Source organism: Fukomys damarensis, unplaced genomic scaffold (assembly GCF_012274545.1).
Source record: "Fukomys damarensis isolate Sample0158 unplaced genomic scaffold, DMR_v1.0_HiC HiC_scaffold_39, whole genome shotgun sequence".
NCBI lineage: Eukaryota > Metazoa > Chordata > Mammalia > Rodentia > Bathyergidae > Fukomys > Fukomys damarensis.
The window spans coordinates 263,697-269,493 of NW_022900951.1; the positions used below are offsets into that span (position 1 = coordinate 263,697).

Sequence of the window (5,797 nt, forward strand, 5' to 3'; positions counted from 1 at the left end):
CCTGTGTCCGGGAAGGCGCGGGGAGGTGGAGGGAGAGGGGCCAGGACCTGCGGGGACGGGCTCCGGACCGGGGCAGCGGGGCAGCGGGGCAGCGGGGAGTTTTCCAGGGCAGGGCGGAGCCTCCCGGGGACCCTGTGATCCCTCCAACCTTTGTCCCCGAGGCCGCTGCACAAGGCTTTGGGGTCTGAACCCTGCCGGTCCCCTCTGGAATCACCCACCCCAGGCTCCCACGCCACTGTCCCAGGCCCTGGATAGTCCTGGTCACCGTGGGGGCCAGTGGACCTCCCGAGGAATATCCTGGGATGTGACAAGGCGGCAGCGCCTCAGGACCCTGGGAGGGGGATGGAACATTCTGGAACACAAGGTGGCTGGGCTTGTGGACCCTGGGAGGTGGGACGTCTTTCCTCACTCGTGAGTCCTGCTGCTGGCCCTTTTCAACCCTTCACTCGTCCCTCACACATGGTTCTCAGCCCTTGATGTCCACGTCCTCCTGTGGAAAGTTCTGGAACGTGACAAGACGGCGGCCCCTCCTGGGATCTGCGCTGTGTCCACTCGGGAGTCCCGAGTCCTTTCAGAGCCTCAGATTCTGCACAGACCGGGGTGAAGAGGGTCAGCGGGTCATTGTCTGTGTGACAGGCCCCGGGTACGTCGGCGGTGGTGACACCTCGGCATCTGGGGTGTCCTCGCCCCCACAGGGTCCAGAGGCCAGTGGATTCCCCACGGGAGGTGGGGCCTGGGGCCAGAGACCCCACACATCGCCTCACCTGCCTGCACCCTGGACTGCGTCCCCGGGGGACAGAAGGTCTCCCAGGTCAGCTCGGAGCAGGAGCGAGCAGGTCAGAGCTGTGCCTCAGCATGACCTCCTCGTCCACCCACCAGGGTCTCTGTAGGGCTGTGAGAGCAGCCGGCTCCTCCCAAGTGGTCGTGGGTGTGGGTCCGTGGGTAGCAAGGATGAACACAAGCCCGGAACCGTGCCGTATGCCAGACACTCGGGCCCACACACCTTGCAGCCCAGCACCTGGGAGGCTGAGGCAGGAAGATCATCACAAGTTTAGGTCCACTCGGGTGTGGTGTCTCCACGGAGTTTGGCTGCAAGAGGCAGCTTCCCTCGTGTGTCTGTGTCCTCCTGTCCTCTTCTTAGCGGGACCCACTATTGTGGATAGACGACAGAATAAACAGAATATTACGTGGTCGTGAAAAGGATCGGGTCTGACGCTGGCTACAGCAAGGGTGGGCCTTGAGTCCATGGGGCTCAGGGAGAGATGCTGGACACAGAAGGGCATAGGGTGCGACGGTCCGGTGCTGCAAACTGCAGAATAAGCAAATCCAGAGACAGAGACAGGAAGTGGGCCGGGCGAACGCAGACAGAAAGAGGGACAGCAAATCCAGAGACAGGAAGTGGGACAGCGAATCCAGAGACAGGAAGTGGGACAGGGAATCCAGAGATAGGAAGTGAGCCGGGCGAGCCCAGAGACAGGAAGTGGGCCGGGCGAACGCAGAGACAGGAAGAGGGTGAAGGTTCCCAGGGCTGGGCAGGGGCAGAGACAGGCCGGAGGTGGTTTGTTGCTGAGTTGTCCGATGTCACTGGGGAGCTTCACGGTATGTGAATCCTACTTTTAATTTTGAAAATTTCAAATAAAATAAAGGAAACAGAGAAAGGGAGTCAGAACGGCCTGCGCTGAGCTGGGCTCCTGGCGCGTTACCAGGGTGTCTCTGGTCTCTGTGGCTGCTGCGTGTGCGGCAGCAGCAGCAGCGGCGGTGGGGACCTCAGCTCAGCTTCCTCTGCCCACCTCGCTGCCTGGCTCGGAAGGGACGCCAGCGTCGTCACCCTTGGGGTTGTTTTCCTGGATTTCCTCTGAAAGGATTCCTGCTTGTTTAAACTTAAAACAGCAAGCCGGGCACGGTGGCGCACGCCTGACATCCCAGCACTTGGGAAGCTGAGGCGGGAGGGTCGCTGTGAGTTTGAGGCCAGACCAAGCTACACAGTGAGTTCAAGGCCGGCCTGGACTAAAGAGTGAGCCCCTGCCTCTAAAATAGGCAAATAAAGAAATTTAAAAAGGGCCAGGGATGTAGCTCAGTGGTTCCGCCACCTGCCTCACAAGTGCAAGGTCCCAAGTTCGATCCCCAGTACCAAAAAGAAAAAAAAAAAAAAAGGCAAGACTTTGATACAAAGTCCAAGAGCAAAGACTCTTCTTTCCCTGTGCTGTCGGCTCTGGATGCCGGTGGTGTTTCGCTGTGTTATCAATGCTGTTTTAAATCCCCCGGGGGCTGAAATGCAGCCTAGGCCAGCCCCAGTGGCTCTGGACTCAGATCTGACAGCAGGTTTCAAACCTGTGGCAAAGTTCAGTTTCTGTCCACAGAGAAGCCTCAGAACCAACACCAGGGACTCTATTTGCTGTCAGTATTTTCAAAATGTTTCTGCCGATCTGGTAAAGAATACTTTTGGGGTGGTGGTTCTGGGGGTTAACCTCAGGTCCTTGTGCTTGCAAAGCAGGCAGTGGCAGCACTGAGCTAAATCCCTGGCCCTATCTTTGTTTTTTTGAAACAGGTTCTCTCAACATGGACCAGACTGGTCACCATGGAGCTCAGGATGCCTGGAACTCACAGAGATCCTCCTGCCTCAGCCTCCTGAGTGCTGACAGTGTGTAGCATGACTCCAGTTCCTGGTAAGGACGTTTCCTTGTATTTCGGGCCACCCACAACACGAGCGTGGGATCTGCTCAAGACCTTCACATAATTTCATCTACAAAGATATCTTTGCCACACAAGGCCACACTCTCAGGATTGAATGTGCACACGTTGTCTGGGGCTGTACAGTGAGTTACACGGTGAGCCCCAGATTCATGGCACCCAGAACGTCACCCTGGGGCCTGATTGGTAGCAGGGCCCCTGCAGAGGGAATTAGAGGAGGATTAGAGATGAGACTGTCCTGTCTCAGCCTCCTGGATTCAACGGCTGCGTCCTCAAGGGAGACAGAAAAGGAGGCACAGACACAGAGGAGCAGCCATGTGGAGATGGAGGCAGACTGAAGCAGGAGGGCCTCCCTGGGAAGAGGCAGAGGCAGAGGCAGGAGGGTCTCCCTGGAGCCTGTGGAGGGAGCGCAGCCCAGAACGCTCGTCTCAGCCTCCTGGTCTCCAGGATGGAAAGGGCAGCTCCTGGGGCTTATGCCCCCCGGCTGTGTCCTCTCCCACAGCACAGGGGGACTGGGCTTCAGAAATCAGCCCACGAGGCCTGCTTGCCGTCTTCTCCTGACTTCACCCGCCTCCCTGCAAAAGTCTCCCCAACCCAGTGGACTTTGGCTTTTTGAGACAGACTCGCTGTGTACTTCACGCCTCCAACCTGTGGCACCCTCCTGCCTCAGCCTCCCTTTAATCTCAGAGGCCCCACCTCCTCCTGGCAGCACCTGCAGTGTCCTCAGGCCTGGCTCTCTCTAGGCCGCCCAGGCAGGGTCCTGTCCTCCTGGGCCAGAGCTTGGCTTCCTGGGGCTGGGGCTGGAGGCCCAGGCAAACGCTTGGAGCCACTGCAGCCTCCGGGCCATGTCCTGGGCTGCTCTGGAGAAGGCAGGAGTCCCTGCCTGTGCTGCTGCCGGGGACCCTGGACGTATGGGGTGTGCAGGGGCAGCGTGGGCTGGGGTCCACTCGGGCGCTGGCTCCTCCCCACCTGCAGACCCCGAGACTCCGGGCGGTGTCCCGAAGCCGGGTCTTCCTTACCCTGCTGGGGGCCGGAGAGCCCGGGTCCTGCTCGTGAGACCCAGAGACGGAGAGCGAAGGGAAGAGACGTGGAGAGACAGGCGGAGGCCAGGCCCAGGGGCGCTGGGAGTGGCTGGGAAGGCGGAAGACGGACCCTAAGATACAGGTGGTGCCAGGCCGAGAGTGGTACCGGATCAGGCTGTGAAAGTCACAGTCAATAACCACGGCGTAACACCCTGTTAACGTAACACGGGTGGGGTGGGGCACTGGGGGAGGCTGAGGCAGGAGGGTCTTCTCCATGAGTTCAAAGCCAGCCTGGAATACAGAGGGAGACCCTGTCAAACACGAATGAACAGGACCCTACCCTGTGCTCCCGACTTTTCTTGCAATCCGTGGGTAATGCAACAAGAGACAATTTTTTTTCAGTTTGGTACCGGGGATGGAGCTCAGGACTGTGTGACGAAGTGAATTTTGTCCCCGCATAGGCCAGTATTGTGCGGCCAAGTGGCCCTCATTCCCAGAGACTTGAGAAGGAACTGAAGCCAGTCCCACGTGACCTTCCGCTTGTTCTGACTTTTCCGTACATTTCCCACCCGTGAGTTCTGCAGCCCACAATGTCAGGCCCTGGGTTCTGCAGGACTGAACGGGGCAAAACAGCGGGGAAGCATCCCTGCGCTGTTTGTTTGTTTCCTTTTTGAGACAGGGTCTCACTGTGTAGCCTAGGTTGGTCTCCAACTCGTGAAGATCCTCCTGCCTCAGCCTCCCAACTGCTGGGAAAGTGCCCAGAGCGTGGATGAGGCCTGGCCTTGCTGTGTGCTGTTCCTGGCCTGTGCTGTGAGGATTGCGAGGGGCGGTCTGCTTCCGAGCAGGGTGGGGGTGCACGGGTCCCTGGGCTTCTCCAGAAACCCAGTCAAGAGTCTGTGAGACCCAGCTGGGCACAGAGGCGACTCATACCTGTCAGCTCAGCACTCAGGAGGCTGAGGTAAGGTGATCACAGGTACCTCTGAGGTGCTCCTTGAAGCCCGGGCACAGGGACAGAGCGGCCATGGGACGGGGTGGACGAGGGACAGGATGGGCAGGTGGCCACCGCCCGCGTCATGCCCGGAGAGCGGGTGACACGGCGGCCAGCAGGAGTGGGGTGATGTCACAGGGAGCGCGGGAGGAGGAGGAGGCGCCAGTGACACCACATCGGCGGACAGGGACAGTACGGTAGCCGCCCGGTGCCCAGAGGGAGGACACAGCGGTCACATTGGAGCAGGGCCCTGGGGGGCTGAGACCGGGCTCCAAACACAGGCATCTGGGGAAGAGCTGGGCGAGGTGGCCCTGGCTGCTCCTCTGTGTGCCGGGCCACAGCACGGGTGGGTGACCGGGGGGTGGGGGGCAGTGGGAGGGTGGCCCCGACCTGACCTCGGTCTTGTGGGGAGCATGTGACGGGGACAAGAGCCACTCGTGCCAGAAGGACCCAGCCCTGGCCGCAACCCAAGCCTGGTGTCCCAACCACGGGGGAGAGGCTGTTTGCTCTGCGTGGGACCCAGGGTGACCCAGCCTAGAGCGGATGCTGGGCACCCAGCAGGGGCCCCGTGGGGATGGGCGCTGGCTGGCGCAGGCCCGTGTGTTCGTTCGTTTGTTCAGATTTTCGGAGCCCAGGCTGGCTGGAAGTCACAGGAACCCTCCTGCCTCAGCCTCCCGAGTGTGGGCGGGTGGGCACGCCCCTCTGCGACTGGTGAGCCCGTGCTTTTAGTAATTGTGGGAATTAGAAGAAAAGCACAGATCTACAGAGGAGACAGCTTTACTTGGGAAGTGAGCAGGGACAGGGCTACCCTGGTATCACGGAGACCCCGAGAGCAGGCCCCAGTCTGCAAACCCGGTGCCTTCCTCCTCCTGGGCACCTGGGTCGGAGCAGCAGCCCACGTTGGTCTTGCTGCAGAAATGATTTCTGGCACTCGCTCGGGAGGCTGAGGCAGGAGGCTGCCTTCAGTTCCAGGCCAGCTACACAGTGATATCCAATCCCCAAAAAGCAAAACAAGAAAGGAAGGAAGGGAGAGAGGGAGGGGAGGGGAGGCAGGCAGTGTGAAGAGCCCGCCTCCCGCCCCTCCTCCTCCCACCGC

At 60.2% G+C, this 5,797-nt stretch overlaps 1 long non-coding RNA gene across 2 annotated transcripts; it reads left to right on the forward strand.

The window, feature by feature from the left end:
* The first annotated feature begins 6 nt into the window (after positions 1-6).
* Positions 7-5,046, forward strand: LOC117284718. 2 transcript variants are annotated; one of them, XR_004515796.1, is made up of 3 exons: positions 7-643; positions 2,549-4,284; positions 4,408-5,046. It is a non-coding gene; the product is annotated as an uncharacterized LOC117284718 (long non-coding RNA). The 2 variants fall into 2 exon arrangements; XR_004515797.1 differs by having other exon boundaries at positions 4,413-5,046.
* Positions 5,047-5,797: the final 751 nt, after the last annotated feature.